Below are 11,544 nucleotides of genomic sequence, written 5' to 3' on the forward strand. Positions count from 1 at the left end.
TACTATCCCATTTTTTCCCTCTTTACTGGTGCTGATATGACTTTAATGTGTTGCAAGCGCCCTAAAACCCTTAAAAACAAAAACAAAACATGCCATGGATTCACGTACAGTATTCTCTCATTGAACTTTTCTCTCATTGTCATAGAACTCATAGATTTGTAAGATTCTCATTGTATAGATTTTATTGATATGTTCGTATGTTTGGGGATGGATGAGAAGAGATTTGGATATGGGTTGGTTCCTGCTAGCCGCCCATACTGCCGTTTTATTAAAGAACACAGTATGTGCTAGCTATTTGGTTAACATTGCATATGCTGTGTTTTTAAAAACAACGACGGCATAGGAGTACAATTTAAGATTTGATTTGGACTTTGTTTTGTTTTTATCTCTGAATGCATGTGTATGTGTATATGTGTGTTTGTGGGCATGTGTGTCTCTGTGTATATGTGTGTTTTCGTGTCTCCTCATGACACGGTTCAGCAAGTAATATACAAATAGTGAATATAATAGCTTCAAAAAAGAACAAAATATCAAACACGGAACGTTTCGGGCTCAAAACCCTTCTTCAGCCAACAACAAAAAAAACCCAATAAAGTAATAAAGACATAATTTACATAACTAAATTACAGATAGACGACTGGGTGGGGATCCTGACCTCCCATAGCAGGCAGGGAGGTACAAACGGGTGTCTTCTATCCCCTTATATCTTATCCAACAAGCTTTCTGTCTTTGTCTTGGAATGAGATTACTTGGTTTTTTTTTCCGGGCCCTCGTCGGAGTCCTGGCTGAGAGGGAAACAGTCAAATGCATAGTTATTGTTTTGGGAGATATTTTTTTCCTTGTAAATCATCTCTCTGTTATGTATTAGTATTATTATATTTGTTATTTTTAATGTATAATGTAAGCATTTGAGTGTGTTCCTCTTTGTTGGATTTTGTGCTTGTGTCCGGATGAGACTTATAGGTGATCTCAAACTAAGTACATTGGTGGTATGCTCTTGGAATCTACATCTGATCCCTATTTGTTCCCATTCCCCTTTGTCTTACTTTCTCTTGGGTGCTTTAATTGTAATTCTAAAACTTTTTACTATCCCATTTTCTTCCTTTTTACTGGCGCTGATATAACCTAAATGTGTTGCAAGCGCCGTAAAACCCTTAAAAACAAAAACAAAAAAAAAAAACAGATAGACGACAGAGATATATTCCAAAAGTTTTTATTTAAAAATAAATTCCTACTGAAGACATGTTGGGGACGAGTTAGGTTGCTTAATTGAACGGTATATTTTGGATATTTTAGTTGGAAGTGAATTTTCAAGTCAATAGTAAAGTGCTTTAAATGTAATTTTCTTCTCTCATTCTCAATTTCTCAATGTTGTTTTCTTCCCTCATAATCCGAGGCACATCACAACTGACTTTCTTTCATTTGAATGTATTTTAATGGGCTCATTAAATAATCACTTTTTAGCTGTTATTTTGTTAAGAGCTTAAGCGCATAGAGCAAGCACCACGGTAGATGAAACGCGCCATAAAAATGCCATTATTATTATTATTATTATTATTAATATTATTATTATTATTATTATTATTATTATTATTATTATTATTATTATTATTATTATTATTATTATTATTATTATTATTATTATTATTATTATTATTATTATTGTTATTGTTATTGTTATTATTATCATTATTATTATTTTGTGTGTCGAGGTATTTAATGTTTGTTCATTTCCGATTCATTCATATTGACATCAGACTACTGGTCAGTTCTTCTCTCAAATGAAATGTTATTAATGATTGATGAATGCTTCACTTCATGAAAATAATAAACAAATAAATATTATATAAGATTGTAAACTGAAATTGACTATTATTTATTTATAATATATTTGGATACAGTGACAGAAAATAGAGGCCTGGGTGAGGTCTCTTATCCTTCCAATTGGGTGGAGATCCTGACCTCCCATAGTGGGCAGGGAGATACTTGCTGTGTTTTCTGTACCCCTATACCCTGGGTGGGGATCCTGACCTCCCATAGTGGGCAGGGAGGTACTTGCTGTGTCTTCTGTACCCCTATACCCTGGGTGGGGATCCTGACCTCCCATAGTGGACAGGGAGGAACATGCTGTGTTTTCTATACCCCTGTACCCGTTTTCCAACATGCTTTCTGTCTTTGTCTAGTACTCAGATTACTTAGTTTAGTCCTAACCCTGGCCGGAGTCCTTGGCTGGGAGGAAAACAGTCGATTGTAGAGTTATAGTTTTGGGAGATGATATCTTTTTCCTAGTAAATCACCTCTCTGTTATGTATTGCTATTTTTTTATTTTTAACATATGATTTGTAAACATTTGAGTGTATTCCTCTTAGTGGGATCTTGTGCTGGTGTCTGGGTAAGACTTTTAGGTGATCTCAAAACTAAGTACTTTTGATAGTGTGCTCTTGGAATCTACATCCGTTTCCTATTTGACAAATTTTCCTATGTCTTACCTTTTCTTGGGTGCTTTACTTTAATTGTAATTTTAGAACTTTTTATTATCCCATTTTCTTCCTTTTTACCGGTGCTGATATGACCTAAATGTGTTGCAAGCGCCGTAAAACCCTTAAAAACACACAAACAAACATTATCCTCCCATAATCGGCAGGACGTTCATTTGCCTGTCCCCCTATATCTGTTTTCCAATGTGATTTCTGACATTGTCTTGGAATCAGATAACGTGGACTGGTTCTGGCCCCGGTGGGAGACCTTTACTGAGAGGGAAACAGTCAAATGCATAGTTAAAGTTTTTGAAGGTGCGAGTTTTTTCATTGTAAATTCTCTCTCTCTTTTATGTACTGATATATTTTTTTTGTTTTGAATGTATGATAGTGATTAGTAATAATTTGAGTATTTTCCTCGCAGTGGGATCCTATGCTGTTCTTTGGGTGAGTCTTTTAGGTGATTTCAAACCAAGTGGTGTGCTCTTGGAATCAACATCTAGTCCCTGTTTGACCCATTCCCATTTGTCTTACTTTTTCTCGTGTACTTTAAATTGTAAATCTAGAATTTTTTGAGCATCCCAATTTTCTCCTTTTTACTGGCGGTGAAATGACCTTTATGTATCGCAAACGTCGTAAAGCCCTTAAAAACAAAGATAAAACAAAATTAGCAGGGACGCTACTCATATCGGACGAGTACATTTGTGCATATTACTGAGTTGTCTCCCTTACAATATAAGATGGAATCATCTCGATACTAGAATCTTATTGTCACACACCCCAGTCAAAACGATGTCGCTGGATCAAATGGATCAAACGGCAGGATTTCGTTGTATCCGGACTTTGGTTGAATGTGACGGTTTATTGATTTTTTTTCTTTAATCTGGGGAATTTTCATTAAAAAATTATTTCGATACGAATTCGTTGTCTATGTGGGGCCGTTGTCCTCCCATAGTTGGCAAGGTGGGTGGGGGTGGGGTGGGGGGGGGGGGTGTCACATACTTGGTCATCTATCCCCCTACATATTTTACAACTTGCTTTCTGTCTTTGTCTTGGTTTCGTTCTGTCCCTGACTGGGAGCGAAACAGTAAGATGTACCGTTACAGTTTTGTGGGGTGATATTTTTTCCTTATAAATCATCTCTTTGTTTGGTACTGTTATTTCATCATCATCATTCATCATCATCATCATCATCATCATCATCATTATTATTATTATTATTATTATTATTATATTATTATTATTATTATTATTATTATTATTATTATTATTATTATTATTATTAATTATTTATTATTATTTTTATATTATTATTATTATTATTATTATTATTATTATTATTATTATTATTATTATTATTATTATTATTATTATTATTATTATTATTATTATTATTATTACTATTACTATTATTATTATTATTATTATTATTATATTATTATTATTATTATTATTATTATTATTATTATTATTATTATTATTATTATGAAACGACGCATCTCAGGGCACTGCTTATTTCAACCAGCTGGATGGGGTCATTGACCTCCTTGGTGGTAGGAGGTCACGTTGCTGTGTCTTCTACCCCCCCCCCCCCCCCCCCCATCGTCTTTCTATCTTTGTCTTGGAAATTAATTACTGGTGTTTGTTGTCGGTTTTGGAAGGGTAAATTTTTTTTCATTGTAAATCATCTCTCTGTTATGTACTGATCGTTAAATTTTTGTGTTGAACATATCTTGTAAACATTTAAGTGTGTTCCTCTTAGTGGAATCCTGTGCTTGTGCTTGGATGAAACCTTTAGGTAATCTCAAACTAAGTACATTGATGATATAATGCTCTTGGCATCTACATCTGTTCCCTATTTGAACCCATTCCCTTTTGTCTTACTTTTTCATTGGTGCTTTTTTATTTTAAGAATTTTTGGACTTTCCCATTTTCTTCCTTTTTTACTGGCGCGGATATTCTGACCGTATGTTGCAAGTGCCGTAAAACCCTTAAAAACAAAAGACAAAATCTCTTCGGAAACTGATTATTTCTACTAGAAAGCAAAACTCACATACCACACACAGAAAACAATAAGCCACAACACTGCGGCTATGTGGCGGTGTGGTATGACACTCGCTTTTGTATCGGATGGTCCTGGGTTTGAGGCTCGCTCGGCGTATAGTTGAGTCCTTGGAAAAGGCTCTTTACTCACTTTCTCTCACCGTACTCAGGGTAAAACGAGTAATCTGCCGTTAACAGTGTTGTCTCTAGTCGAAAAAAATTGTAATATCGCCTAACAGGCGTCATGTCTCGTTCTATATGTTGCGTGTGCTGTTGGTTAGGGACCCTTGTAAAGCGCTTTGAGCACGTTGAGAGATATTGCGCATATAAGGCCCGTTTAAATTATATATTTAGAACATATCCAAAAGACATGAAGTATTACTTGTCATTGATCAAGACTGAAGCGGTAGCAACCGCACTCTTGAATGATGAAGTCGAAGTCTCGCTCTTTGTTATTCTTTTTAGACCGCCAATTAGGCGATTGGTTCTCATTAACGTCCCGTCACTTTCATTGACTCTAAACATTAAAGATTACACTCGGTTTTTCATGTTGCTAAGATTGATCTGGCGGGCAATACAGGTGAGTATTTTATTTAAACGCATCGTATCGATAGAAGTGCCGCTTAAAATGTTGAAAAGAAAATGAAAAAAAAAAAAAGTAAAAACTGAAACATCTTATTGGCACAAGGCTTGTGTAGAGACGGTCTACCTTGATTTCAGACAAATTGGCACAAAAGGAAAAAAAATACTTTTAAACAAACGAACTCATGTCGCCATTTAACATAGCACAGAGATTGTGTAATGATAACATTTTGTGGTAGCGATAGTAATTAAACAAGATAAACACATTGTCGAATTGCAAGTTTATAAAATTCATCGTTTAATGAAAAATAACATTCAATTTCTTTTACCACAGACACATCCAACAACAGAAAGAGCGAAAAAAAAATGTATCAACGTGAAAATGAATTCATATTCATGAAAAAAGACAAAACACTGAGGCAATGATATGAAAAAGTCAACAGACAAATAATATACAACATGATATTCTTATCAAGAAATACATTATGTCATAGATAGTAAGTAACATTTTCAACATGAGGAAAAACAAAACAAAATACGAGCCACATCGATTCAAAATTTAAGTTTGAAATCAAATGTGAAATATGGTCAAGTACAAATGCAATGAAATGTTTAGTGTTGTAGTTCCATCATTTCGGGTCTTGTCGTGGACTAGGGTGGCTAAGGCCAGTTGGGCTGATTAAGACCATTTTACCGTCTTTGTTTAGTAATTTTCAATCTGGGTGGTCTCTTATCCTCCCAACTGGGTGGGGATCCTGACCTCCCATAGTGGGCAGGGAGGTACATGCTGTGTGTTGAACCCGTGACCTCAAGAAGTCAGGGAGAGAGGGAGGTGGGTGAGGGTGGGATACATTTGGGGGCTGATCTTAGTCAGACCAACTGACTGGCATGAGTCACTCCATTCCGCTGGTGCGTAGAATATTTGTTGAGTTAATCATAGAATGGAACAGAGAAATTAAAACCTTTCTGTCTTTAAAAATGAAAGTAAACGATAGCTCCAGTGTCGTGCAAAGACAATAAAATATACACGGTACACGTCAGTGGTCGGTGTTCAATGTGTGTTAAAATAACGTTATCAGTTAAACTGCGCCTGATACACATTCAGGTCATATAAGCGAATGAGAAAAATAAGATCACACATAACATACAGGGCAGTGTTTTTCCAGTGAAATTTAAATCCTTTCTTAGGTGACATAAATAATAACGTGAAGTTGAATGTAAGCTTCAATTTAATTACAAAAACAGATCAATTGAACGTTTCGGGTATCCCCTTTATCAACAAAACCGGATGAATGAAACACCACAGATTCCTTTACCCGAAACGTTCATTTGATCTGTTTTTGTAATTAAATTGAAGCTTACATTCAACTTCACGTTATTATTTCATTCTTCGAGCTTCCAGCAGCAACATTTACACTTTCTTATGTGACAAGCCCTGGGACAAGTCTGACAAAGGGGAAACGCTAACTCGCAAAAAAAACCAAACATCCCAGCAGCAATCAATTTGGGGCCACCAAACACTCACTACGATGTCGGCACGGGATCTCACAAAAAAAAAAAAAAGAATAAAAACGCCGAAATGGCATTCAGAGAGATGTGACACAAGGACAATTCTCAGATTAAAACATATTGTGTTTACATCGCAACAAACGACTCAAGCCAAGACAAGTCGTCTCATTCTAGGAAAAGAACAAATAAATAACAATATGAAATTGAATTTGAGCTTCAATGTAATATACGAAAACAGATAGAATGGACGTTTCGGGTTTCCCCTTTATCAACAAAACAGGATGTTCTATTTTCGTATATTAAATTGAAGCTTACATTCAATTTCACATTGTTATTTATTTCTTCGAGCTTCGAGCAGCAACATTTACATTCTAGGAATAGAACAGAAAGCAACAAAGAAAGAGTACAGCATAACAACTATATATAAAAGGCTATATATAGGTTAAATTACAAGTAGCCCTAATAATCCCTTGCTCTATCTGTATCGTTCATAAAGGGAGAATCCGAAACGTCCCCGAACCATTAAATCAAATTCATTGTCTTTATACGTCATTGAATTGAATATCCACATCCATCATACATAATAATTATCTTTAATTTCACTGAATCCATCCATTTAAACAATGTATTTATACAAGATTACTTTGATTTTACAAACATTGATAATGTCGCCAAAAAAGCAGATTAAAAAAACAAAACAAAACCCACCAACAATAACAAGACAACCATCCACTGACAAAACACGACCTGATTCATTTGGCCAGAATTATTTTGAAACCTTCAAATATCACATTGATGAATTATGATGATCTTTTCTTGGAAAAAAAGAGAAGAAAAAAGAAAATAGAGGAGGAGTAAACTTCAGTGCTAAATGTAGTCTCATGTTTTAAAAATTGACAAGTTGTGTGAATCTTAATCAGACCTGTAAATTTGAAATTGAAAAAAGAAAAATCGTAGTTTAACAAAAAAATTAATGTTATTATATTCAGCTTTATAAATGGGTCATAATTTGTCTTCAGCAAGACTGTGGAACATTTTGGTGTTCCAGTGCGAAATTTTCCGTTTTAACGATCCGAGAGAAGAACTGCCCTACGGAACCGAGCTCCCCAGGAATGAATGGGTAACACTGAACAAAGCACGGGCAAAAATTGGGAGAACAGCTGGAAGCATGAAAAAGTGGGGGTTGGCTGAGACTAGAATGTGTACATATGAATGCCCAGAGCAGACGATGGAGCACATCCATAGAGAATGCCAGAATGGGCCCAGCTGCACTGACCATGACCAAAGAGTCTGCTCCACAGATGCTGTGGAGTGGTTCGGTGTTAGAGCGACAAGCTATGATGAGTTTTAACGAGTTTTTAAAATATTGAATTTAAGATGTTTCTTTAGTTATGAAGGTAGAGGACAACATTTGTAGTAAACGAATATTTTGTAGAAGTGGGGAGGTCGTCTGACTTAATTAATTCATTGATATTTGAAGAAGAAAAAAAAATCCTGGTATAAATTGAAAAGAAATACGTGTTTTGTGTTTGGCCACGGTAGGACAGAACCAGGCATTGGCAAAGATGATGGTATGAAACATGAAATGCAACATCAATAGTATTGTAAATGTAATTAAATATACAAGATGAGTATGAAACATGAAATGCAACATCAATAGTATTGTAAATGTAATGTAAATTAATACAAAGATGATGGTATGAAACATGAAATGCAACATCAATAGTATTGTAAATGTAATGTAAATTAATACAAAGATGATGGTATGAAACATGAAATGCAACATCAATAGTATTGTAAATGTAATGTAAATTAATACAAAGATGATGGTATGAAACATGAAATGCAACATCAATAGTATTGTAAATGTAATGTAAATTGATACAACAGATGCACCCGTATTACAAATATCGATTATCGCCATTCATCTACATGATCAGTATTTTTTGTTTGAGCTTTTTTATATAGCGCAATATCCACTAAACGTACTCAAAGCGCTTTACAAAGGGGTTCCTGGCCAACAGCAACACTTAATACGTAAGACGTGACATGACGCTTGTTAGGCGATATTACAATTTTTTTCGGACAGAGACAACGCTGTAAACGGCCAGGTACTCATTTTACACCTGAGAGCGGTGAGAGAATGTGAATAAAGAGCCTTCTCCAAGGACTCAACTATGCGCCGAGCGAGGCTCGAACTCAGGACCTTCCGATTCGAAAGCGAGTGTCATACCACAAGACCACATAGCCGCACAGTATCACTTGAATTGTTGAGCCAAAAATTCCTTCAGTGATAAAGAATCAAAATAGTCCAAAGATACTGACATTTCAATACAAATATAATTATATATTTAAAAAGGAAAACCCGAAACAAAGTCAAATCGTAATGCATTGTACTGGCGTCTGCCGACAAATGATACCAAACTTTATCTATTTTTCTATTACAACTAGCTAGACCATTTTTACTTCAAATATCAACTGAATCATAAGATAATCAACTTGTATAAAAGTCTTAACTCACTCAATCCTAGAGATTTTTGCTACTTTTCAAAATTGGAAGAAATTATTAAAAATGAGCATGTACATAGATAGTTTTATTCAACTATCATTAAAATGTAATGTAAAAAAAAATAAAAACATTAGTTTTGAAAGTGCGCCTATCTCTTGTCTCATAAAAATGTAATAAATAGGCATGGGGTAAAAGTAACCCGGGTAAACTACGGATGTAGTCGGTGTTAGGGTTGAGTGAGTTAAACTTGGGTTTAACCCTCTCATTACCTCCACAGTAAAATCGTTACATTCATTACGGTGAAACAAACGAATTTCTTATTCTGGTTTTTTTCCTACAGAGAGCGACATTTAATTTAATGATTTTTTGGTGTTGTTATAGCCAGAAAAACACAACAAATTGACACTAGGTTGGAGAGCTCATTTTGCTGAACAATATTATGTATAGAATTTAGTTGTTGCTTTTCTGTTTGAGTAAGAAAACAATATTTTTCCTGTGTTGGTGGGAAGTTTCGGGGAAAATTCTGAAAATTGCTGGTAAGGAGATAGTTAGATGAATTTTAAACTGATAGAAGTTGAAAACTATAAAACGTGTTTTAAAAAATGAATAAAACAACTTGACAAAGGGAGGAAACCAGAATCGTCCGCGTCCGTTATGTTTGTAAATCACGGTGTAGCTTCAATTCCATCATTTTATCATGAATATTTATTTATTTGAGCTCCAAGCAGTAACATTTGCATCGCTCGCATTATGTTGTGTTCTTTTTTGGAGTTGTTTTAGTCAATTTTGGTTTTAATATCGGAGATGAATTTATTCATTTGAGAAGTTCGGCGTTTTTCTTTAAGATAAAGATCTGAACAAGTGTGTATGAAAGGTACCAGACAAAGCAAGGAAGTAAAATGGAAGAAAAAAAAAAACATCCCAAAAAAAATCGGTCTTCCTAGACTGGGGATCGAACCTCAGACCTTCTGATTATATGTCAATATTTGAAGTAAAAGTTTTCTGTTGTCGGTGTACGGCAATGTGTGTATACAAACCCCCTGGATTAGTGGTTGTGTGTTGATGAGGAGTTGGATTGATGAGAAATCAATGACTCTTGTATCGTTGCCATGAGTAAGAATGGACACTGCACTATGGGGAAAATGTTGGATGATAGGACTGTTGATGGTGGTGGTGGTGGTGGTGATCGTGGTGGTGATGATAATGAAGATGATGGTGTGGTATAATGATGATAATGATGATGATGAAGATGATAATGATGATGATGATGATAATAATGACCATGATGATGAAGATGATAATGATGATGATGATAATAATGATGATGATGATGATGTTGATGATGATGATGATGATGATAATGATGACCATGATGATGATGATGATGATGATGATGATAATAATGACCATGATGATGATGATGATAATAATGACCATGATGATGAAGATGAAGATGATGATGATGATGATGATGATGATGATGATGATGATGATGATGATAATGATGATTACCATGATGATGATGATGATGATGATGATAAAAATGATGTCCATGACGATGATGATGATGATGATGATGATGATGATGATGATGATGATGATGATGATGATGATAATGATGATGATGATAATGATTATGAATATTTCGATGTCAATCGCGCTTACATTTTCAGTGTTGTCACAATAATTGGATTGTCTGTCTCATTAATCTCTGATCCCAGCCAGGTACTTTCAAACGTATCAGTGTTATTGTGGCAAACTCCTTGCTGTAGCCATTGTTGAGATTTGTACTTATTTACAAGTCTGAAAATCCCCACTAGAACGGTCTGATTTTTGTCACGGAATCGCTGTCATGTAAAATCACAGCAGCACGTTCTCAATTGGATTCCGTTGTCTGATGTCACGCCGCCCGGAAACTGCGGCCATCTTGGTTCTAAACAAAGAAAATCATTACTTTTTATTCTTCATGCTGGCTAGAACTTTTCATATGCCTTGTGATCAGAATGTGTAAAAGTCAAAACATGATCAAATTTAATGGGGGTTTTTTTCCGCTGGATACGCTTTTATGCTCGCCGGAGAAATATTTCATACGGGCGTCCGCCACTGTTCCGATAGTTTAGAGCCAGTGTTACTAAGTTACCATGCGTCATTAGGAAGGAAGTGACGTTACGACTGTTGAAGAGTATTTGATTTCGCTCGACTGTCAGTCCGTCTAATATATGAACGTTGCCTTGTTGAGTGAATAGAGATGTACCCCAGATCATCATTACGACCATCTCCTAAACCTTCCAATTGAGATTACTTGTGTGTCTTACCGATAACCCCGATTGTTATGAGCTCATCGTTGGGATGAAAATGTTCAAAAACCAACGCAAAATATTGTCCAATACGGCCATGGTGAAACACGCCCATAATAGGATTCAA

This window comes from Berghia stephanieae, chromosome 5 (genome assembly GCF_034508935.2).
Source record: "Berghia stephanieae isolate SIO BIC M18660-M18661 chromosome 5, UCSD_Bste_1.3, whole genome shotgun sequence".
In the NCBI taxonomy this organism is placed as follows: domain Eukaryota; kingdom Metazoa; phylum Mollusca; class Gastropoda; order Nudibranchia; family Aeolidiidae; genus Berghia; species Berghia stephanieae.